Source organism: Helianthus annuus, chromosome 7, assembly GCF_002127325.2.
Source record: "Helianthus annuus cultivar XRQ/B chromosome 7, HanXRQr2.0-SUNRISE, whole genome shotgun sequence".
Taxonomy (NCBI): Eukaryota; Viridiplantae; Streptophyta; class Magnoliopsida; order Asterales; family Asteraceae; genus Helianthus; species Helianthus annuus.
This window is the reverse complement of record NC_035439.2, coordinates 47,108,962-47,133,255: the sequence shown is the minus strand read 5'-3', so window position 1 is coordinate 47,133,255 and position 24,294 is coordinate 47,108,962.

Here is a 24,294-nt window from a genome sequence, read left to right as displayed (position 1 = left end):
TGACTACATGAGCGGCTTCTACACTTTTACCGTTTGCTAGTTCTACGACGTGTTTAGTGTCTAAAGGTATTGGTGTACGTTTTAATAATTTACTCATTTTCAATGACATATAACTTGTATCAGCACCCGAATCAAATAAGACAGTAACGTAAATATCGTCGAGAAGAAACTTACCCATAACCACATTGGGATCATTCACTGCATCTCCTCGACCCAACACAAAAGCACGACCACGAGCTTCATTGCCGTTGTTGTTGTTGTTTCCCCCATTGTTGTTGTTACCATTACCCTGATTGTTGTTATTCCCGTTGCCCTGGTTGTTGTTATTGCGATTCTGGTTCAACTGGGGACAATCGCGTTTGTAGTGACCTTCAGCCCCACACTGGAAACACCCCCGGTTTCCACGCTGTGGCTGCTGCTGCTGATTCTGTGGAGCTGGCGGTGGAAGTTGCTGGTTCTGATTCACTGGTCGCGCGCTTCTACAATCTTTGGCCTCATGGCCCATCTTGTGGCACCTTTGACATTGACTCCTGCGACATCTTCCACTGTGGTGTTTGTTGCACCTGTTACACCACGGGTGATTTCCCTTATAACCACTATGTCCCTGACTGCCCGATGACTGCTGACTCGGACTCTGGTAATCGTTGGTGCGACGTTGCTGAGTTTGGGATTGAACAGACGCTGATCCCCTGCTGGAATCCCCGTCCCACTTTCTTTTATTCTCGCTGGGTGTGGCAGAAGTAGCAGCTGTTGGAGTGACTGAAGTAACAGCTGTAGCAGTAGCGCCGACACGCTTTGGCAGTTTATTCTGATCCACTGCCTGATCTGTGATGCGATGAGCGAGACGCTGGATCTCCTGAATGTTGTTGAGGTTAGCCGAGGTAACGTGGCTCTGAATCTCTGGTACAAGCCCCTTGAGATACAACTCAATGCGCTTGTATGGTGGGTCTACCATGGTTGGACATAGCACAGCCAACTCGTTCGACCTCTTGGTGTAAGCTTCAATCTCTGAACCCACCATCTTCAAGTTGTACAACTCATCCTCCAACTTGTGAATGTCTTCTCTAGTGCAGTATTCTCTCTTGATCAGTTCTTTGAATTCATTCCAGGGTGTGGCGTTAGCAGCTGCCAACCCTAAGATCTGCACTTGTGCGTTCCACCAAGTGAGCGCAATCCCTTCAAGTGTGCCAGTGGCGAACTTCACCCTGCGAGCCTCAGGGCATTCACACATTTCGAAAACCGACTCGATCTTTTCAAACCAGTGGAGGAGTCCGACTGCCCCCTCCGTGCCACTGAACGAGCTAGGACGACAGTCCATGAAAGTCTTGAAGGTACACGCAGGTTGTTGCTGAGCGGGTTGACCTATTGTGTACGAATAGGGCAAAGTTAAGTACAAGAATTAATGTAGGATCTAAAGATCCTAGTGTTTATACTGCAGGGTACACTACCTGCTTGGGCGGCTGCAACTGCCGCAGCAACGAGAGCCTCTAGCTGGGCTTGAGTCATGGTAATTCGTGCGGCCATTGATCTTCACATCAAAGGCAACATAAGTGAGAAAGGTTCGCGAGTAGTGCGATGACAGAAGAGTGTAAGCACATAAGTATTCTCATGCAATGTCAAGTTGTGAGCAAGTAATGTAAGCATACTACGAGCAAAGTTCTATGCAAATTCTAGCATGTAGGCAATAAACATAAACCTTATTACCTAGGGAGTTGAGTCTTGCACGTGGAGCGAAGCGTCGTTGTGGATCGTTGAGAGCACTGTTCTGGTTATAGTCTGGTTTTAATAAAAACGTTTTCCCATATTAAAACCAAGTTCTCTATAACCAATGGCTCTGATACCAATCTGTCACACCCCCAAAATCCACCTGCGGAGTATCACCGCTTGGGAGCGTGACTGACCAGGATCAAGCCACCAATCATACAGAACATTGTATAAAATAAAAGTAAATGCAATATAATCCAAACCATTTCCATATGAAAGGTGTTTCCAAAACATAAGTAAGTTGTCATTGTTTAGCGGAAGCGTATTATTGTAAAACCCATAGCAATTAAGTATCAAATATCAAAAGTGTTCAATAAGATGATCAAGATCCAAGCCCCACAACGACCAGCTCCTCCGTGTGCAAGCTCCAATATGTACCTAAGGTCCTGCAAGGCATGCAGCAGATAATCAACAAACTAGTTGAGCGAGTTCACAGTTAATAGTTTAGTTTGGGTAATAGTGCGTTTGTTCAATAAAGTATCATATCGTATCAGTTCCATCGCGGCCTCACAGGCATGTGTGCGAAGATTAGGTTCGTTAGTTCGCGACCGTAGTCTTTACCGACCAGGGTGTGTGCGAAGGCAATTTATCAGTTCGTTCGCGACCATAGTCCTTACCGACCAGGGTGTGTGCGAAGGCAGTTGAGTAGTTCGTAAGCATCAACAGTTTAGTCGTTCGTTACAGTATCAAAGTATGCACAAGTAATCATCCAACCCATTCCCACCCTGGGAACCCATGCCTTGGCTGTGTGAACTCACCTTGGTTTGCTCGGTATGCTAGGTTATGCACTCACAAGTAATTCATTCACGTCCTATCGTATGCACGTATAACAAATCAGTTCATGTTCACAACGATACGCATGCAATTTAATGTTCACATAACAGTCAGTTTGCATATCGGCACAACACGTAGTATTACACGAATATGTTCATCACCAAGCATGGCATAACAATTAATTCAACATATGTTCTACTGTTCAAAGCATTATCAAAACCCTAATATCTTTCGATTCATAATTCATCTTTCGACCAACAGTTTTGTCATGTTTCGAAGCATGCTATCCTTCGATCAAATCTATCCTTCGGTCAAATTATGGTTCGGTCAAACTATCTTTCGGTCACTACTATTATCTTTCGGCATATACATTATCTTTCGACAATAACTATGTTTCGAGTAGACAAGTATCGTTCGATACAATCAGTTACGTTAACAACAGTTACAATTTCAGAAACCCTAAGCATGCTAACAGCCGTCCATCAACATTATCGATCAAACAACAATCATGCAGTAATCATAGGATCATCATCTAATCATCATGCAATCATCATAATTCTAATACCCATCGTGATCCCTAGTTTATGCGTATCCCGAAACCGGTTAACACACAGTAATACATTATCAAACCCTATCAGAAGTAATGACTAAATCCAGATTAACGCCACCCAGAAATCAGTATTCAATCGTAACGAGTTTCACATAGAATCATATACATATCCGTCAACAACAATCCTATATGAAAACTATATCATCAATATCGTAACAAGAATCCTAATATTTAATCATGCATCAATTTCAGATTACTTCAACAACCAAAACACACGACACATGAGCACATACGCAGAGGAGCGAACGATCAAATCAAATCAAATAGATTTACTAACCGAGATAAGGGTTTGGTCACGCAAAAAGGGTTCCGGTGGTTTCTAGTCTGCCGTCACAGTGAAATGGCTCTTAGGGTTGAAAAATGACAGAAAATGACAGCCGGTTATGTGCTTATACGTATATATACGTATTACAGAAATGGGCCAAGCCCATCTGAATGACTGGGCCGAAGGATGTCGAAGGATTCCTTCATGGCCCGAATGATATGTTTCGAGACTTATCAATCCGAAGGATGATCTTCCGGATCGAAGGATGTGTTTCGTCATCCTTCGATTCATGCACCATGTTTCGTGGACATCCTTCGAAGGTTGTTTGTGTAATGTAATGTGTTTCATGCTAACTAGTTTACAAGTTTCACAATGTAACAACAACTATGCACGATCAAACAATCAAAACGTATATATATATATTTTCATTAACACACAACTCGTATAATTCAAGTCCACAATCCAACGACTAAACAGTCAAAGTCAAAGTCAACGCGCAATAAATGCGAAAGTGAAAGTCAACCACTCGAGTTGTCACATTATCCCCAACTTAAAAGAAATTTCGTCCCGAAATTTAGTACGCACTTACTGAGGAAGCTAGGTATCGTTCACTGGTTTTCCTGGGGTGTCACAATAACGGATTCTTTTTCTTCAAGTTCTCGGACGAGGCAGGTTTGTTGAATGTGTTGAAGGATGGCCCATGGATCATTCGGTCTCAACCATTATTTCTTAATGTTTGGAGCCCGACTACTAAACTCGAAAAAAAGGGTGTCAAAAAGGTGCAGATATGGGTAAAAATCCATGATGTCCCAATTGCTGCTTACACGGAGGATGGTCTAAGTTTAATTGCAACTACAATTGGAGAGCCAAAAGCTTTGGATTCTTATACTTCAGCGATGTGCACGGATATGTGGGGCCGAAGCAGTTATGCGAGAGCGTTGGTAGAGGTGTCGGCTGATAAACAATTAAGGGAGGAAATCAAGTTAGTTGTTCCTGATCTGGAGGGGGAGGGGTTTATTAAGGAAGCGTTGTCGGTTGAATACGAATGGAACCCGTTGCGTTGTGCTCACTGTTGTGTGTTTGGTCATTCTGATGATCATTGCCAGTACCAACCTAAGATCCAGATTAATGCCCATAATGCTTCTAAGAATGGCAAGAAACCGGTGGTGGATGAGGAGGGGTATACGGGGGTTTATGGTAAGAAGGCCGCCAGGAAGTCTGGTTTCCCGATTAACAAGCCGAAGCCAAAATTTGAGTACCGGCCCGTGGTAGCTAAAAAAAGCCAAGATACGGGAGGGTCGCGTGAACCGAAGATTCAAACAGCTAACCCGTTTGATATTCTTAATGATCCAAGCGTTGTTGAGGTCGGGGAGAGTAGCAAGTCTGGTGATGCTCGGGTTAATGTGGAGGATGAGGAGGTGGAGGAGGTTTTTTCGGAGGTAGATGGTTACGATATGGATGGCTTTCTGAGGCAGGGTTCGTCTAAAAACGATTATAAAAAAGGGGCAAGCACTCCTTCTTCGCTGGTTATTAATTGTTAATATCGCCTCTTGGAATATTAGGGGTTTGAACCGCCCTATTAAGCAAGCTGAGGTTCGTCAAACTATCAAAGAGTTTAAACTTAGTTTGTGTGCTGTTCTTGAAACTCATGTTGATCCGTGTAATCTTTCTAATATATGCAAGTCGGTGTTTCGTTCGTGGCATTGGTCTTCTAATGGGGCTCGGTGTAGTAAAGGTACTAGAATTATTGTTGGTTGGAATCCTTGTGTTTTTTATGTTATGGTGCTTTCACAGACGGATCAGGTTATGCACTTGCAATTGTTTTTTAAACAAGAGAAAAATATGATGTTTTGTTCTATTATCTATGCTGCGAATTATTATGTATCGCGTAGGATTTATGGAGTCAACTTTCGTTACATAAAGTGTTGGTCCGTGATGATCCTTGGGTCATGCTTGGTGATTTTAATTCTGCTTTGCATCTTGAGGATAAATCTATGGGTTGTTCATCCGTTTCGGCGAGCATGAGGGAATTTCAGGATTGTGTGGCTGATGTACAGATGATAGATGTGAACCGTTCGGGCATCCACTTTACGTGGAGTCAAAAACCGAAGAAAGGAATTGGCTTAATGAAAAAAATCGATAGAATCATGGGGAATTCGTAGTTCATCTCTAAGTTTCCGAATGCTGTGGCGTTGTTTCATCCGGCTAGATTGTCGGACCATTGTTCGTGTGTGTTGAAAATTCAAGATCCGGCTAATCTGAAGCACAAGTCTTTCAAATTTGCCAACTTCTTGGTTCATAAGCCGGAGTTTTTAGACATTGTTATCCGAGGGTGGGATACGAGCATTAACGGTGTGCTTCAGTTTTTGTGAAGAAGCTTAGATCGTTAAAGTCGCCACTTCGACTCTTATTGTATCAGCAAGGAAATTTGCATAATAAAGTTCAAGACTTGCGTGTTAAATTGGATGGGATTCAGAGTAAAATTGATAATGATCCGTCTTCGGTAGTGCTCCGTGAAGAGGAAATTAGTATCCGGCGTGATTATCAGGATGCTCTTTTAGACGAAGAGCGTTTTTTGAAGCAAAAATCTAAAGTGGAGTGGTTGGCTGCCGGTGATATGAATTCCGCATTCTTTCACTCGTCGCTTAAAAGCAGAATTCATCATAGCCGTATCAATGTCATTCGAGATTCTAGTGGCAAGGTGTTTGAGGATGACTTGGTCCACGAAGCGTTTGTTAAACACTATGAGAACTTTTTGGGAGGCACTCATAGCTCGTCCCTCATGCCATCGCCAGATTTATTCACGAAGTCGTTGGATTCGGATGTAGCGTCTCATATGGTCCGTCAGGTAACTCCTGATGTCACACCCCCAAAATCCACCTGCGGAGTATCACCGCTTGGGAGCGTGACTGACCAGGATCAAGCCACCAATCATACAGAACATTGTATAAAATAAAAGTAAATGCAATATAATCCAAACCATTTCCATATGAAAGGTGTTTCCAAAACATAAGTAAGTTGTCATTGTTTAGCGGAAGCGTATTATTGTAAAACCCATAGCAATTAAGTATCAAATATCAAAAGTGTTCAATAAGATGATCAAGATCCAAGCCCCACAACGACCAGCTCCTCCGTGTGCAATCTCCAATATGTACCTAAGGTCCTGCAAGGCATGCAGCAGATAATCAACAAACTAGTTGAGCGAGTTCACAGTTAATAGTTTAGTTTGGGTAATAGTGCGTTTGTTCAATAAAGTATCATATCGTATCAGTTCCATCGCGGCCTCACAAGCATGTGTGCGAAGATTAGGTTCGTTAGTTCGCGACCGTAGTCTTTACCGACCAGGGTGTGTGCGAAGGCAATTTATCAGTTCGTTCGCGACCATAGTCCTTACCGACCAGGGTGTGTGCGAAGGCAGTTGAGTAGTTCGTAAGCATCAACAGTTTAGTCGTTCGTTACAGTATCAAAGTATGCACAAGTAATCATCCAACCCATTCCCACCCTGGGAACCCATGCCTTGGCTGTGTGAACTCACCTTGGTTTGCTCGGTATGCTAGGTTATGCGCTCACTAGTAATTAATCACGTCCTATTGTATGCACGTATAACAAATCAGTTCATGTTCACAAAGATACGCATGCAAATTAATGTTCACATAACAGTCAGTTTGCATAACGGCACAACACGTATTATTTCACACTTAATCATCAATTATCATTCGATTCTCATTACCCATCCTTCGATACATTGTTCATCCTTCGGTCTAACAATTATCACACTATCACAATTATGTTTCGACACATCTTTCGATACACAGTTATCATTCGGACCGAATGCTATGTTTCGAACCAATGTCATCTTTCGGTCAATGCTATCCTTCGGTCAACACTACTATGGTTCGGTCAAAGCTATCCTTCGGTCAACACTACTATGGTTCGGTCAAAGCTATCCTTCGGTCAACACTACTATGGTTCGAAGGACATGCATCTTTCGGTCTCAACTATGTTTCGAGTAACTACCATCCTTCGACAAATAACAGTTACGTTTACACAAAGTTTCCAAGTTTAACCGATTATCAATTAACACAATTTTCACAAATCAGCTAACATCAACAAGATCAAACAAGCGTAATTCCCATGTTTATCAAGAACCCTAATCTGAATAACAAGATCATTCAAACTATCCAATTTACACATAGGTGCCGATTACGTAAATATGTCCGATTACAATATTCTGCCGATTATAAACCTGATTAACATAGACATCTTAACAACCATGACAATTCAATCCAATTACATTTGCTAAGCCTACCATATCCGATTCATAACAACATACCAACATATTGCAATACTAACATACATATCCGGTTATCATAGCCGATCCACAAAACATTAACATCGAACATCATCAAAACAGATCCGATTAACACACTAACAATCTATTGCAAGACAATTTATTAAATCATGAAATCAAAGCATCGTAAACAACATCACACACTAACCGGAAATCTGGATTACGGAATGAAATCCTTCGAACAGAGAGTAGGTTTGCTATATGCCGTCACACACACAAGGGAACTAGGGTTTTTGAAAACTAACCGTCGACTTTACATGCATTACGTATATAAACGTGTCACCGGAATGGGCCAAGCCCAACAGAACAACTGGGCCGAAACATATCGAAGGATATGTTTCGAGCGCGAAGGATATGTTTCGAGACTTCATATGTTTCGACATCCTTCGATTCATGCATCATGTTTCGTGGAACATCCTTCGTAGGTTGGGCCATGATTCACACTAACTAGCTAACATACAGTACAAGTTTCACAATATGGAACCCATTATACACAATCAAACAATTATGCACAATCAAGCAATCAAACATATATATATATACTTTCATATCAATCAAATGTGAAATTAAGTAATTAGTCAAACACATGCTCTTGTAATACGTATGAAATCAATCTTAGAAATTCGAGTTGTCACATTATCCCCAACTTGAAAGAAATTTCGTCCCGAAATTTGGTACGCACTTACTGAGGAAGCTAGGTATCGTTCACTGGTTTTCCTGGGGTGTCACATCATCCCCCCGTTGATTTGGAATTTCGTCCCGAAATTCAGTAGTAGTAGCTTCAGCCTCAGAAGTGGATGCATTGGTTTCGAATAACTGGGGATACTTTTCTTGCATCTGGTCTTCGCGTTCCCATGTATACTCCGGGCCACGCTGGGAGTTCCAACGAACTCGAACAAGAGGGATTCTCTTGTTTTTGAGGACCTTAACATCCCGGTCCGTGATTTCAACTGGTTTCTCGACGAACTGCAACCGCTCGTCGATAGTGAGTTCCTTAAAAGGAACTATAAGGGTCTCATCTGATAGGCATTTCTTCAGATTGGACACGTGAAATACATTGTGAACTGCACCGAGTTCAGGAGGTAGGTTTAATCTGTAGGCTACCTTGCCAATCTTTTCTAAGATTTCGAATGGTCCGACGTACCGCGGATTCAATTTGCCTCTTTTACCAAAACGAACCACACCCTTCCAGGGTGAAACTTTCAATAAGACCCGGTCCCCGACCTCAAATTCCAATGGCTTTCTACGCTTGTCCGCGTAGGCTTTCTGACGGTCGCGTGCTGCCGCCATGCGTTGTCGTATCTGTGCTATCTTTTCTGTGGCGTCCACAACAATATCTGGACCCGTAATCTGACTATCCCCCACCTCTGCCCAACAGAGAGGTGACCGGCATTTACGTCCGTACAATGCCTCGAATGGAGCGGCTTGAATGCTGGTATGGTAACTGTTATTATACGAGAACTCCACCAAAGGGAGGTGCTTTTCCCAGCCGTTGCCGAAATCGATGACACACGCTCGAAGCATGTCTTCTAGAGTTTGAATAGTTCGCTCAGACTGCCCATCCGTCTGAGGATGATATGCTGTGCTCATGTCTAATCGTGAGCCAAAAGATTTGTGCATCGCTTGCCAAAGTTCTGACGTGAATCGTGCATCGCGATCTGAAATAATAGAGATGGGCACTCCGTGCCTCGAAACAACTTCTTTCATGTAGATGTCTGCTAGGGTAGAAAACTTATCCTTTTCTTTGATAGCCAAGAAGTGAGCAGACTTTGTGAGCCGATCAACGACCACCCAGATAGTGTCATTCCCACGCTGGGATCTAGGTAGGCCAGTAACAAAATCCATGGAAATTTGCTCCCATTTCCATTGTGGTATTTCTGGTTGCTGAAGTAGGCCTGATGGTTTCTGGTACTCGATTTTAACCCTTGCACAAGTTAAACACTTGCCGACGTAAGTTGCGATAAGAGCTTTCATGTTTGGCCACCAATAAGTTGTTCTGATATCGTGGTACATCTTATCCGACCCTGGATGTACCGAGTAGCGAGACTTGTGCGCTTCATCCATCACAAGTTCGCGTAAACCGCCATAAAGTGGGACCCAAATACGCCCCGTTACATAGTAGGCGCCGTCTTCCTTTTGTTCCATTTGTTGCCTTGAACCGCGCAAGGCTTCAGCCTTGACGTTTTCGGGTTTTAGTGCTTCTATCTGAGCAGCTCGTATCTGTGCAGGAAGACTGGACTGAATGGTAAGCTGTAGCGCTCGCACGCGCTTAGGTAAAGTGTCTTTCCGACTGAGGGCATCAGCCACAACATTGGCCTTCCCTGGATGATACTTGATGGCACATTCGTAGTCGTTCAGTAGTTCAACCCATCTTCGTTGACGCATATTCAAATCTTTTTGCTTAAGGATATGCTCGAGACTCCTGTGATCGGTGTAAATCGTGCACCTGGTACCGTACAGGTAGTGTCGCCATATCTTAAGCGCGAAAACAACAGCTCCCAGCTCTAAATCGTGCGTCGTGTAGTTCCGTTCATGAACCTTGAGTTGCCGAGAAGCGTAGGCTATCACTTTATCACGTTGCATCAATACACAACCAAGCCCCTGTATCGATGCGTCACAATAGACCACGAAGTCATCCGTGCCCTCTGGCAATGAAAGAATAGGTGCGCTGCAAAGCCTATCCTTTAAGTACTGGAAAGCGGTCTCTTGCGTATTACCCCATCTGTAAACGACACCTTTCTGTGTAAGCATAGTGAGTGGTTGCGCGATCTTGGAGAAGTCTTTAATAAATCGCCTGTAGTAACCTGCCAAACCCAAGAATTGGCGTATTTCTGTCGGTGTACGCGGTGCTGGCCAGTTTCTGATCGAATCAACCTTGGATGGATCGACATGAATCCCATCCTTGTTCACCACATGGCCTAAGAAGTGGACTTCACGAAGCCAGAAGTCGCATTTTGAAAACTTTGCGTACAGTTGCTCTTTTCGAAGAAGTTCCAAGATAATACGTAGATGCTGCTCATGCTCCTCCTGACTCTTGGAGTAGATCAAAATGTCGTCGATGAAGACGATAACAAACTTGTCGAGATAGGGTTTGCACACCCTGTTCATAAGATCCATGAAGACTGCTGGCGCGTTCGTAAGCCCGAATGGCATGACCAGAAACTCGTAGTGACCGTAGCGAGTTCTGAAAGCAGTTTTGGAGACGTCCTCATCCCGGACTCTCAGCTGATGATACCCTGACCTCAAATCGATCTTGGAATAGTAACACGACCCTTGCAACTGGTCGAATAAGTCATCTATGCGTGGAAGAGGATAACGGTTCTTCACCGTCACCTTGTTGAGTTCACGGTAGTCGATACACATCCTGAACGTACCGTCTTTCTTCTTCTCAAATAACACTGGAGCTCCCCAAGGCGAAGAGCTTGGACGAATAAAGCCCTTTTCCAAGAGCTCTTGTAGCTGCTTCGACAGTTCTTCCAGTTCGGTTGGAGCTAAACGATACGGTGCGCGGGCTATTGGTGCTGCTCCAGGAGCTAACTCAATCTGAAACTCGACTTGACGATGAGGAGGTAAACCAGGTAAATCTTCAGGAAACACCTGAGGGAAGTCACGTACAACTGGGATATCTTCCAGCTTCTTTTCCTTTGCTGATGCATCAGTAACGAGAGCCAGAATGGCAGTATGCCCCTTTCGTAAACATTTCTGCGCCTTCAAGTAAGAGATGATGCCAACCACAGCACCACTCTTGTCGCCCTGAACTTCGAGAGGTTCTTGACTGGAGCGAGGAATACGAATAACTTTTTCCTTGCATAAGATCTCTGCGTGATGTTGAGATAACCAATCCATGCCGATGACGACGTCGAAGCTACCCAAGACTATGGGTATAAGATCAATCGTGAAAGTCTGACCCGCTAGAACAATGCTACAACCCTTGACTACATGAGCGGCTTCTACACTTTTACCGTTTGCTAGTTCTACGACGTGTTTAGTGTCTAAAGGTATTGGTGTACGTTTTAATAATTTACTCATTTTCAATGACATATAACTTGTATCAGCACCCGAATCAAATAAGACAGTAACGTAAATATCGTCGAGAAGAAACTTACCCATAACCACATTGGGATCATTCACTGCATCTCCTCGACCCAACACAAAAGCACGACCACGAGCTTCATTGCCGTTGTTGTTGTTGTTTCCCCCATTGTTGTTGTTACCATTACCCTGATTGTTGTTATTCCCGTTGCCCTGGTTGTTGTTATTGCGATTCTGGTTCAACTGGGGACAATCGCGTTTGTAGTGACCTTCAGCCCCACACTGGAAACACCCCCGGTTTCCACGCTGTGGCTGCTGCTGCTGATTCTGTGGAGCTGGCGGTGGAAGTTGCTGGTTCTGATTCACTGGTCGCGCGCTTCTACAATCTTTGGCCTCATGGCCCATCTTGTGGCACCTTTGGCATTGACTCCTGCGACATCTTCCACTGTGGTGTTTGTTGCACCTGTTGCACCACGGGTGATTTCCCTTATAACCACTATGTCCCTGACTGCCCGATGACTGCTGACTCGGACTCTGGTAATCGTTGGTGCGACGTTGCTGAGTTTGGGATTGAACAGACGCTGATCCCCTGCTGGAATCCCCGTCCCACTTTCTTTTATTCTCGCTGGGTGTGGCAGAAGTAGCAGCTGTTGGAGTGACTGAAGTAACAGCTGTAGCAGTAGCGCCGACACGTTTTGGCAGTTTGCCCTGGTCTACTGCCTGATCTGTGATGCGATGAGCGAGGCGCTGAATTTCTTGGATGTTGTTGAGGTTAGCCGACGTAACGTGGCTCTGTATTTCTGGTGCCAAACCTTTGAGATACAACTCAATTCGCTTGTATGGAGGATCTACCATAGTTGGGCACAGCACAGCCAACTCATTCGATCTTTTGGTGTAAGCTTCGATTTCCGAACCAACCATTTTCAAGTTATACAACTCGTCCTCCAACTTGTGAATGTCTTCTCTAGTGCAGTATTCCCTCTTGATCAGTTCTTTGAATTCATTCCAGGGTGTGGCGTTAGCAGCTGCCAACCCTAAAATCTGCACTTGTGCGTTCCACCAAGTGAGCGCAATCCCTTCAAGTGTGCCAGTGGCGAACTTCACCCTGCGAGCCTCAGGGCATTCACACATTTCGAAAACCGACTCGATCTTTTCAAACCAGTGGAGGAGTCCGACTGCCCCCTCCGTGCCACTGAACGAGCTAGGACGACAGTCCATGAAAGTCTTGAAGGTACACGCAGGTTGTTGCTGAGCGGGTTGACCTATTGTGTACGAATAGGGCAAAGTTAAGTACGAGAATTAATGTAGGATCTAAAGATCCTAGTGTTTATACTGCAGGGTACACTACCTGCTTGGGCGGCTGCAACTGCCGCAGCAACGAGAGCCTCTAGCTGGGCTTGAGTCATGGTAATTCGTGCGGCCATTGATCTTCACATCAAAGGCAACATAAGTGAGAAAGGTTCGCGAGTAGTGCGATGACAGAAGAGTGTAAGCACATAAGTATTCTCATGCAATGTCAAGTTGTGAGCAAGTAATGTAAGCATACTACGAGCAAAGTTCTATGCAAATTCTAGCATGTAGGCAATAAACATAAACCTTATTACCTAGGGAGTTGAGTCTTGCACGTGGAGCGAAGCGTCGTTGTGGATCGTTGAGAGCACTGTTCTGGTTATAGTCTGGTTTTAATAAAAACGTTTTCCCATATTAAAACCAAGTTCTCTATAACCAATGGCTCTGATACCAATCTGTCACACCCCCAAAATCCACCTGCGGAGTATCACCGCTTGGGAGCGTGACTGACCAGGATCAAGCCACCAATCATACAGAACATTGTATAAAATAAAAGTAAATGCAATATAATCCAAACCATTTCCATATGAAAGGTGTTTCCAAAACATAAGTAAGTTGTCATTGTTTAGCGGAAGCGTATTATTGTAAAACCCATAGCAATTAAGTATCAAATATCAAAAGTGTTCAATAAGATGATCAAGATCCAAGCCCCACAACGACCAGCTCCTCCGTGTGCAATCTCCAATATGTACCTAAGGTCCTGCAAGGCATGCAGCAGATAATCAACAAACTAGTTGAGCGAGTTCACAGTTAATAGTTTAGTTTGGGTAATAGTGCGTTTGTTCAATAAAGTATCATATCGTATCAGTTCCATCGCGGCCTCACAAGCATGTGTGCGAAGATTAGGTTCGTTAGTTCGCGACCGTAGTCTTTACCGACCAGGGTGTGTGCGAAGGCAATTTATCAGTTCGTTCGCGACCATAGTCCTTACCGACCAGGGTGTGTGCGAAGGCAGTTGAGTAGTTCGTAAGCATCAACAGTTTAGTCGTTCGTTACAGTATCAAAGTATGCACAAGTAATCATCCAACCCATTCCCACCCTGGGAACCCATGCCTTGGCTGTGTGAACTCACCTTGGTTTGCTCGGTATGCTAGGTTATGCGCTCACTAGTAATTAATCACGTCCTATTGTATGCACGTATAACAAATCAGTTCATGTTCACAAAGATACGCATGCAAATTAATGTTCACATAACAGTCAGTTTGCATAACGGCACAACACGTATTATTTCACACTTAATCATCAATTATCATTCGATTCTCATTACCCATCCTTCGATACATTGTTCATCCTTCGGTCTAACAATTATCACACTATCACAATTATGTTTCGACACATCTTTCGATACACAGTTATCATTCGGACCGAATGCTATGTTTCGAACCAATGTCATCTTTCGGTCAATGCTATCCTTCGGTCAACACTACTATGGTTCGGTCAAAGCTATCCTTCGGTCAACACTACTATGGTTCGGTCAAAGCTATCCTTCGGTCAACACTACTATGGTTCGAAGGACATGCATCTTTCGGTCTCAACTATGTTTCGAGTAACTACCATCCTTCGACAAATAACAGTTACGTTTACACAAAGTTTCCAAGTTTAACCGATTATCAATTAACACAATTTTCACAAATCAGCTAACATCAACAAGATCAAACAAGCGTAATTCCCATGTTTATCAAGAACCCTAATCTGAATAACAAGATCATTCAAACTATCCAATTTACACATAGGTGCCGATTACGTAAATATGTCCGATTACAATATTCTGCCGATTATAAACCTGATTAACATAGACATCTTAACAACCATGACAATTCAATCCAATTACATTTGCTAAGCCTACCATATCCGATTCATAACAACATACCAACATATTGCAATACTAACATACATATCCGGTTATCATAGCCGATCCACAAAACATTAACATCGAACATCATCAAAACAGATCCGATTAACACACTAACAATCTATTGCAAGACAATTTATTAAATCATGAAATCAAAGCATCGTAAACAACATCACACACTAACCGGAAATCTGGATTACGGAATGAAATCCTTCGAACAGAGAGTAGGTTTGCTATATGCCGTCACACACACAAGGGAACTAGGGTTTTTGAAAACTAACCGTCGACTTTACATGCATTACGTATATAAACGTGTCACCGGAATGGGCCAAGCCCAACAGAACAACTGGGCCGAAACATATCGAAGGATATGTTTCGAGCGCGAAGGATATGTTTCGAGACTTCATATGTTTCGACATCCTTCGATTCATGCATCATGTTTCGTGGAACATCCTTCGTAGGTTGGGCCATGATTCACACTAACTAGCTAACATACAGTACAAGTTTCACAATATGGAACCCATTATACACAATCAAACAATTATGCACAATCAAGCAATCAAACATATATATATATACTTTCATATCAATCAAATGTGAAATTAAGTAATTAGTCAAACACATGCTCTTGTAATACGTATGAAATCAATCTTAGAAATTCGAGTTGTCACACCTGAGGAAGTAAAAAATGCCATGTTTTCGATTGGTTCTGATAAAGCTCCGGGCCCAGATGGGTTCACTGCGGGTTTTTTTAAGGGAGCTTGGCCGATTGTGGGTAGTGAAGTGACTAAGGCTGTGATTGATTTTTTCAATACAGGTAAGCTTCTCCGGGAATTAAACCACACGCTTATCGTTCTTCTTCCTAAGTCCCCCTCCCCGTCTTTGGTTACTGATTATCGGCCCATTGCTTGTTGCAATGTCTTTTATAAATGTATTAGCAAGATAGTAGCGAATAGAATTAAAGTGGTTCTGGATGACATCGTTAGCATTAACCAATCGGCTTTCGTGCCTGGTCGTAGAATCTCAGATAATATTCTGTTAACTCAAGAATTGATGCATAACTATCATCGTAACATCGGCCCTCCTAAATGTGTTTTCAAAGTTGATATTCAGAAGGCTTATGACACGGTTGATTGGAAGTTTCTCAAAAGCATTTTGGTTGGTTTCGGGTTTCATCACACTATGGTTCACTGGATTATGCTTTGTGTCTCCACTACCACGTTCTCTATTTGTGTTAACGGGGAGGTTCATGGGTATTTTAAGGGTAGGCGTGGTTTAAGACAAGGTGATCCGGTCTCTCCTTACTTATTCACTCTAGTCATGGAGGTTTTAACGGCCATCTTACATCATGCGGTAAGGATAGATTCTTCTTTCAAATTCCATAACAAGTGTGAACGGCAACAAATCATTAACCTTTGTTTCGCGCGATGACTTGTTTATCTTCTCGAGAGGTGAGATAGTTTCGGCTAGATGCATTATGAAGTCGCTTGACTCGTTTTCTAAAATGTCCGGTTTGTTTCCTAGTGTTCAAAAGAGTACAGTTTATTTTTCCAATGTGCCATCTTATGTGAAGACTGCTATTTTGAACCTTATGCCTTTTAAGGAAGGTTCTTTGCCGGTAAAATACTTGGGTGTGCCCCTCATATCCTCGCGGCTTCTGTACAAGGATTGTCAAATCTTGGTGGAGAAATTGGATAAACGGATCATGCATTGGAGGAATAAGTTACTCTCTTTTGCGGGAAGGTTGCAACTTATCATCTCGGTTTTGTCTTCTCTCCATATTTACTGGTCGTCTGTTTTCCTTTTGCCAAACCGCGTTATCGTTAACTTGGAGGCTAAGATGCGGAATTTTTTATGGTCCCAAGATAGTGCGTTCTAGAAAGGACGTGCTAAAGTCTCATGGAAAACGGTTTGTGTTCCTAAGTATGAGGGTGGCTTGGGTATTCGTCGGATAGGTGACGTAAATACTGCTCTTATGGCTTCGCATATTTGGAGTATCCTTACTAACCGCCGATCCTTGTGGGTTGACTGGGTACACGCGTACAGGTTAAGGGGCAAAAGCTTTTGGGCTTGCAAGGTTCCTTCTACTTGTTGTTGGTCTTGGAGGAAATTGCTTCAGCTTCGTCCTATTGTGAGAAGCTTCATATGGTCCGATATTGGTAATGGCGTTAACACCTCTGCTTGGTTCGATACCTGGAGCGAATTAGGCCCTCTTGGGCAGTTTATTTCTCCTCGTCTCATTACTAATGCGGGGTTTGATGTGACAACTCGTATTTCGAATCCGTCTGTGTAATAAATGTAACGTATGTGAACATGTGAACTTGATTGACTTATTGAATGTTATGACATTATGATATGTAATTATGTGAACCTTGTGAATAATGAACGTTATGTGTTACATGTGTTACGTGTATGTATGATAAACACAACCCGAACCACACAACACTTCACAATCAATCGCACAAGCCCTTTGGGCCGTGTTGCTTGTAATCGGACTAGGGCAGCCCATGTAAGGGCCGGCCCACTCCTTTCAAACGTGTAAACGCCCACCTATGGGGTTTGTGATTTCATTTGTTACAATCTACCTCACACACAAAGAAACCCTAGCTCTCCTTTCTCTCTCTCTCACAAACCGAAGGCAGCCAAAGCATCCATCCCATCGAAGTTCTTAGGGTTCGAATCATCATCTTGTTCGAATCAATTCTTGTTCCTTCTCCATTCGGTTAGTATGATTAATTATTTGTGCTTGATGTTTTGATGTGTGTTTTAGTCATGCATGATGATATAGGATTTTTGATTAACATGATTGATCTTGTTGAATGATATGTGGTTACTTGACATGCAATCGGCTCACATGTATTGTATTATAGATCGATATAGAGTTGTTAATCATATGATGCTCGAATTAATCGGTTGGGATATTGATGAACTCGGATAGTATGGTTAGGTTAGAGGGTTTAAAACCCGATTATAGGTGTTGTGGTAAATTGTTGTTCAAGATTGTTCATATGATTATATTAAGGTTCATGCGGATTCGGAATTGATTGCTTGTTTGATCGATGATATGCATGTTGGATGACGGGAAACGTGTTAATTGGTTTGATTTGGAAACCGATGTAACTGTTAATTGATTATGTTAATTGATAACAAAAATTGGAAACTATTAATGTGTAACCAACTTGCATATAATCCGGGTATGTTAAAACTAATCGCACAACACAAGAACAGTCACACATCATGGCTGAATCACATAAGCTTCCTGATCGCACAAAGTGGTCCACTCGCACAAGCCACCCCAATCGCACAAGATTCCCTGAATCGCACAAGCTGGTTGTGGGTTGCTGTTTGGGCCGGGTGGTTAATTGGGCTGGACTCGTCCAATCGCACAATCTAATACGGATCGCACAAGGCATGACCAATCGCACAAGTGGTAATGTTCTTAGCGGTTGGGCCTCAAGGCCCAAACCTGATCGCACAACCCAACTCAGTCGTACAAGGTGTTGGGATCGCACAAGATTGTTAGTTGTTTAATGTATTGGGCCATACGTATATCTGTTGGACTGCTATATAATTGGGCCGGGTTATGTTGTGGATCGCACAACATGTTGGGCCGAATACTTTCGGGTTTATAATTCAAAACGCACAAGTAGGATTATTGCTACTTTTGACTGTTTACGTGCAATACGTGTTTGCTATGATTCATACGTGTATTACTTTAAGTCAAAACCTGACTTGTATGGTAACCCTGTTAGGACGTGGTTGACCACCCTTAGTTCAAGAAACCCTTTTGTGTGTATCTGCCGAGCAACCCAAGGTGAGTTCACACTCTTACCAAGGCATGGGATTCCCGGGGTGTTGGGAATGGGATTGATAAGGATAAGGTTGAATAGATTCATACGGACACTGTTACTAGACTACCATACCATCGTCCTCGGTTGTGCAGAACACATACGTAAAACCTACGTATACTTATGCTACTCGCTATCCTCGGTTGTGAAGGATACGCACGTAAAACCTACGTGAACTTATTATACTCACTACTACCTCGGTTGTGTCAGGCACTTACGTAAAACCTACGTAAACCCCCGCGTACTCCTATCCTCGGTTGTGAAGGATACTTACGTAAAACCTACGTAAACCCCATACGCGTTACTGTTCTCGGTTGTGAAGAACACTTATGGTTACGCATAGTCTAGTGGATTAATAACATGGGAAGCCCCCACCAATAGAAACCAATATCGGCCCAGTAGAGCCACACGTTACATACGGACTTACTGTTACGCTTTTACTTACTGTGAACTCGCTCAACTAGTTGTTGACTCTCTGTTGCATGCCTTGCAGGACCTTAGGTACTAATGGAGCTTGCACAAGGAGGAGCAGGTCGTTGTGGACAAATGGATCGTGATTACTTAATAAACACTTATGACGTTTCGAACATTAATACTTATGTTGGGTTTTACATTAATGCTTCCGCTACATTTACTTAAGTTGGTTTTGATAAACACCTTTCGTATTGATGGATAACTTTTACCATTTAATTACATGTTCAATATGATTGGTGGCTTGATCCTGGTCATGTCACGCCTCCAAGCGGTGGTACTCCGCGTGTGGATTTTGGGGGTGTGACAGATTGGTATCAGAGCCATTGGTTATAGAGAACTCGGTTTTAATATGGGAAACGTTTTATTAAAACCAGACTATAACCAGTACAGTGCTCTCAACGATCCACAACGACGCTTCGCTCCACGTGCAAGACTCGACATCCTAGGTAATAAGGTTTATGTTTATTGCCTGCATGCTAGAACTACATAGAACTTTGCTCGTAGTACACTTAGATACACATGACTTCATTACATGAGAATACCTACGTGCTTACGCTTTTCTGTCATCGCCCTACTCGCGAACCATTCTCACTTACGCTACTTTTACAATGAAGGTCATGTCTGGACGAATTAACATGACTCAAGCCCAGCTAGAGGCACTCGTTCAAGCTCAAGTTGCTGCGGCACTTGCAGCCGCCCAAGCAGGAGGTATATCCTGTAGTCATAACACACTAGGATCTTTAGATCCTACACTCTTAAGCTAGCTCTTGTGTTTAAACTTTGTCCTATTCATACACAATAGGTCAACCAGCACAGCAACCAGTCTGCACTTTCAACAATTTCATGGACTGTCGTCCAAGTACATTTAGTGGCACGGAAGGGGCGGTTGGACTCCTCCACTGGTTTGAAAAGCTCGAGTCTGTGTTCGAGATGTGTGAATGCCCTGAGGCTCGCAGGGTGAAATACGCCACTGGCACGCTGGAAGGAATAGCACTATCTTGGTGGAACGCCCAAGTTCAGATTTTAGGGTGGGCAGCTGCTAACGCCACACCCTGGAATGATTTCAAGGAGCTGATCAAGAGAGAGTACTGCACTCGGGAAGACATTCATAAGTTGGAAGATGAGTTGTACCATCTAAAGATGACTGGATCGGAAATTGAAGCTTACACCAAAAGGTCAAACGAACTGGCCGTGTTGTGTCCAACTATGGTGGACCCTCCAATTAAGCGCATTGAGTTGTATCTCAAAGGGTTGGCGCCAGAGATCCAGAGCCATGTTACTTCGGCTAATCTTGATAACATCCAGGATATTCAACGCCTCGCTCACCGCATCACAGACCAGGCAGTGGATCAGAACAAACTGCCTAAACGTATCAGCGCTACTGCTACCGCTACTACTTCAGCTACTCCTACTACTCCCAGTGACAGCAAGAGAAAATGGGATGGGGATTCCAGCAAGGGATCAGCTTCAGTTCAGTCTCAGGCCCAGCAGCGAAAGACTGACAGTTATCAGAGTCCTAGTCAGCACTCTTCAGGTAGTCACAGGCAGGGCGGATATCGAGGGAACCTCCCAAAGTGCAACAACTGCGGTAGACACCACGGTGGCCAGTGTAACAATGGTCGCTGTCAAAGATGCCTCAAGATGGGTCATGAGGCCAAGGATTGTAGAAGCCCTCGTCCTGCGAACCAGAACCAGCAGCAGCCACAAGCACAGCAGAATCAGCAACAGGGCAACAAGGGATGCTTTCATTGTGGTGCAGAAGGTCACTTCAAAAGGCACTGTCCTCAGCTGAACAGGAACCAGAACAACAATCACAACAATCAGGGTAATGGCAACAACAACAACGGGGGAAACAACAACGGCAACGAGGCAAGGGGTCGTGCGTTTGTGTTGGGGCAGGGTGATGCCAGGAATGATCCCAACGTCGTTATGGGTAAGTTTCTTCTCGACAACATTTACGTTACTGCTTTGTTTGATTCGGGTGCGGATACAAGTTACATGTCTTTGAAAATGAGTAAATTGTTAAAACGTACATCAACTCCCCTAAACACCAAACACGTCGTAGAACTAGCTAATGGTAAGAGTTTAGAAGCCACGCAGATAGTCAGGGGTTGTAGTATTGTCTTAGCCGGTCAAACTTTTTCCATCGACCTCATCCCCATAGTCTTGGGAAGCTTCGATATCGTCATTGGGATGGATTGGTTATCCCAACATCAGGCAGAAATCTTATGCAGCGAGAAGGTCATTCGCATTCCCCGTACTGGGCAAGAACCTCTCGAAGTCCAAGGCGACAAGAGTGGTGCTGTGGTTGGCATCATCTCTTTCTTGAAGGCTCAGAAGTGTCTGCGGAAGGGTCACACCGCAATCTTGGCACTCGTTTCAGATGCATCAGTGAAGGAAAAGAAACTGGAGGATATTCCAGTTGTACGCGACTACCCTCAAGTGTTTCCTGAAGATTTACCTGGATTACCGCCTCATCGTCAGGTCGAATTTCAAATCGAGCTCGCTCCAGGAGCAGCACCCATAGCTCGCGCTGTCACACCCCCAAAATCCACCCGCGGAATACCACCGCTCGGGAGCGTGACTGACCAGGATCAAGCCATCAATCATATCAAACCATAGCAATTAATAATAGAAGTAGTTAATATAAGTCACCATGACATGATTGATGTTTCAAAAACCAAACACTGTTTTAAGTAGCGGAAGCATAGTAAAGTAAATCCAAATAGTTTTACGAGTTATGAGTTCAACATCACCACGATCCATCTGCCCACAACGACCTGCTCTTCCCTGTGCAAGCTCCAAGTATACCTAAGGTCCTGCAAGGCATGCAGCAAATAATCAACAAACTAGTTGAGCGAGTTCACAGAAAGTAAGTTCATTGTGTAATGCATAAGCATAGCTAGTGGGGGCTTCCCATACTAGTGTGTAATAAAGGTGGGGGCTTCCCATGTTTATCTTGGCTAATGAGGGCGTCTCATTAACGGTACTTACTAGACTAACATCCGACCATGTGTTCTTCTTTACCGAGAACAGGAATACGTACAGGGTCACGTAGGCTTTACGTGACGTGCCCTTCCCCGAGGACAGTGGTACGCGTGGGGGCTACGTAGGCTTTACGCAGCGTGGCCTTCCGACCTGGAAGCCAGTAGATGGTATTGGGTCACGTAGGCTTTACGTAACGTGTCCTCCCGACCCGGGAGACATATGGCAAATATACTGGGTTACGTAGGCTTTACGTAACGTGTCCTGACTAACCTGAGGACGATGGTCTATAGTCTGGTATATGCGTAAGTACAAGTAACTCCTTTTACAATAACGTATCCAACCCAATTCCCAACCCGGGAATCCCATGCCTTGGCTGTGTGAACTCACCTTGGTTTGCTCGGCAGATACACAAAGAATATAAGTAGCAAGTAAATGGTCACTCACGTCCTATCATGGTTATTATACGAGTCAGGTTTGTATAGCACGTATATAGTAATCACGTATAGTCATGGCAAACATGTACGCACGTAAACAGATAAGACATAGCCTGTGAGGATCCAATTGTCTAAGTCCAACCATACCCGGCCCAATGACATAAGCAGCCCAATAACAAAACAGTCCAGATTCTCAATCGGCCCAAATAGCAAGCACAAACAAGTCCAATAATAAACAGTCCACAGTTCAAATCGTTGGGCTCAATAGATTGGGCCCGTGACAGTGAAGGCCCAACAGTGTGCGTGTAAACGATGGTCTCGAGTCGCAACGGAGATCTCGAGTCGCAACCGGAGATTACGAGTCGCAACAGCTGGTTGCGAGTCGCAATGGAGATCTCGGTTCATCATGGTCTGGTTACGACTGATCATGTGCTGGTTACGAGTCGCAACGGGACTCGCAACCGTAGTCTCGGCTGGTGCTGTTGTGGTTTCGAGTCGTGACCACGAGGTTTCGACTCGCAATCTGAGTCGCAACCGTGTGACGTGTGTGTGTAACCGGTTTCCATAAATCCTGCATTGACTTATCCGTGATTTCAGCTAACAGTTTGGTCAGTTTGGTAACCAGATCAATTAACAAAATTCTCAACAAATCAATAGCATGATATCGATCAAACAGAACAATTGCAACACAAATTCATAAGAACCCTAATTATAACATGCATGAACAACCAACAATTCATCGACAAACCAACATTCAAGTTAACCCGATGCATACTATAGCCGATTACTTGTTCATTCGGTAATACTACCAGATCATCGATCCTTATGCAATTCATACATTCGCACATATATCCGGTTCATATCTAAGCCAATTACATGATCATCAAAACAGCCGATTTCTATATATCAATACATTCGGTTCTAAACTAATCACAACTACAAACTGATTATATAACAATACATTCAAGGACCAACATAACCACATAATCTAACCGGCCCTAGATCATCATCATGCAAATTCTAATCGGTTCGATTTAAGCATGTAATCAAAGCATCACTTAACACACAAGCATAAAACATCATACTAACCGATTACAAGAAGGAGAGTGTGATCCGAGCAAGGGTGTTCCTTGGTGCCGTCGGGTTCCAAACGAACGAGAGAGAGAGAGCAAAGCTTCTAGGGTTTGTGTGTGTGTTTGTGATTTGCAAAAGTGGTAAAACAAAACCCCTAAACTCAGTTTTGTGTGTTGCGAGTGGGGAGTGGGCCGAGCCCACTCGATTACCTAATGGACCCGAGAACAAGGAGTGACCCAAAGGGCTCGTGTACTCGGTCCGCATACATACGACATACGTACGCACATAATGCATATAACATAACATCTATCATGAAATCAATTAATCATTCAGGTTTATAAAATCACATATCGTGCACAAACGTTACATCAAGCAAGCCTAAAGTTCGAGTTGTCACATTATCCCCAACTAATTGGAAATTTCGTCCCGAAATTTGGTATGCACTCACTGAGGAAGCTAGGTAAACTGTACTGTTCAC